The sequence below is a fragment of the Cynocephalus volans genome, chromosome 5, assembly GCF_027409185.1.
Source record: "Cynocephalus volans isolate mCynVol1 chromosome 5, mCynVol1.pri, whole genome shotgun sequence".
NCBI classification, from domain to species: Eukaryota; Metazoa; Chordata; class Mammalia; order Dermoptera; family Cynocephalidae; genus Cynocephalus; species Cynocephalus volans.
Genome location: NC_084464.1, coordinates 10,692,842 through 10,694,869, shown reverse-complemented (window position 1 = coordinate 10,694,869; position 2,028 = coordinate 10,692,842). Strand labels below are relative to the sequence as shown.

Sequence of the window (2,028 nt, the reverse complement as noted above, 5' to 3'; positions counted from 1 at the left end):
GACCCTGGGCTGGGAGGGGGAGGGCAAGGTCCTTCACCACCACATAAGCCAAACCCGAGCCACCCAGGTGCTATGAGGCCCTGCCCGAGCAGGGAGGCTGTGTCACACATGCGGCAGGACCCCGCCCCTCCCCCAATGGGATCAGACAGTGGCCACCCAGGCCTGCTGGGCTGGAGACTGACACAGGCTCTGCCCTCCTTGTTTAGGCTGCCTGTGGAGGACGGGGTCACTGCTTCATGATGGCACCTGGCTCAGCCCCAGCAGACCACAAGAAGCCGGCCCCAGACTCACTCAGTGCCTCCAGCAGCTGTGCGGACGCCGCATCCTTGGCTACGTCATGCCCGTGCTGCCCATCTGCGGCCAGCGCAACCCAGATAAGGCCTCTGAAAGGCACTGGATGACCAGGGATCACCGCCTGGTACCAGAAGTGGTGCCAGCCAGCAGGTCCTGTGCCCAAACACTTGGTGAGGAACACCGGGCTGCCCAGCCTCATTTGTTAGCACAGCAGCTGGAGGGCAGCCCGAGCCCCTTGGGACCCTAGCCTGTCCCTAGCCAAGGCCAATCGGCTGCCCTGCGGCTGTAGGCACCGCAGTGAGGGACCCGCAAGCTGCTGGCGGAGTCGCTGCTTCGGGCCTGGCTTGAGCCACTCCACGGCCACCTAAGCTGCACAGAGGCGTGACAGCCCTCCCGCTAGGGCCTTTGGGGGCACGGCGGCGGCGGTGCGCTGCGAGCTGAACTTGAGCAGCGCGATCTTCGCGGGCGCCGCCGGGGCTGGGCAGCGGCAGCGCCTCCTGCAGGCCGGGCCCGGAGGCTGCAGCGCGAGCAGCAGCGGCGGCGGCTCCCGACGGCGGCGACCCGTCCACGCGCACCTCGCTCTTCTCGCCGCAGCGGGCGGCTGTGCAGCGGGGCCATGGCGGCCTGGGCGCCGCACCGCGAGCTGCAGCGGGCGTCGGGAAGCCGCGGTTCAGGCCGCCGAAGGTCATGGGCAGGCGGATCTCGCAGGCGGCCCGCGCGCTGCCACAGTGGGATCCCCTGGTGCTCGTAGACGTCCTGGGGCAGCCGCCCGAGAGCACCTCCGAGCCGGCCGGCGGCGGGCTGCCCACCCGGCCTGGGGCTGGCCCGCCGTCCTTCCTCTGCCCCTCCACCTGCACCAGGCGGACGCCCGTCTCCCTGACCCGCGCCTCCAACGCCGCCTCGTTCTCTGGATTCACCTGCTCACCCTGGAGCTCACACGCCCGCTTGGACTCGTAAGTTTCTACTACTGGAAACCTGGGGAGTACAAGTCAAGCCTCAGTGAGTTTGGGCGGACACAATTCAATCCACTACGCTTTCCCCCTACTTTAAAAAAAAATGACTTTTTGAAAACCAGGTCAGTTGTCTTATAAAAAAAAAAAATGTCATTCTGGAGCAATCTCATAATTTCTTTGTGATGGCATTTAACTTGTTCCAATAAGCTGAATATAGGTCTAACGGCTTAGAAAGGTTAAATAAAACTTTTTTCTGGCAAGAATACAGTCTGGACGATGTCAGGAGGTGAATACATCCTGGCAAGAGGTATGGAATAGAATGGTAGATTGCCTCACTGCTAGTGATGTTAAATTTGTTTAACTTATTTTTATTTGTTAGTGATGTTAAATTTGATAACCTGGTTCAAGTTGACAGCAAACTTCTTCAGTATGAAGGATGGTCAGTGAGCCAGCCATTTGTCTGTGGGTACTTTGGTGCTATGCAAGTATCTGCTTCCCAAGACCCTCTTTCCAGCTTCACTTATCAAAACCTTAGTCGATGATTTTATTGTTCATTCTACATTTATTAGATGGCACTTTTTTCTTTTCTTTCCTTTTCTTTTCTTTTCTTTCTTTTTTTTTTTTGACTGGCCAGTACCGGGATCTTAACCCATGACCTTGGTGCTACAAGGCTGTGCTCTAAACAACTGAGCTAACCAGCCAGCCCCCTAGGTGTCATTTTTCTATAAGGAATTTTCTCTTCTCATCTGGGGATAAACTGCAGTTCCTCCTAAAACAGGGC

General features: G+C 57.8%; 1 pseudogene; it reads right to left on the bottom strand.

The window, feature by feature from the left end:
• Positions 1-226: 226 nt before the first annotated feature.
• On the bottom strand, positions 227-1,241 carry LOC134377771 (dead end protein homolog 1-like; annotated as a pseudogene).
• Between the last annotated feature and the right edge of the window lie 787 nt (positions 1,242-2,028).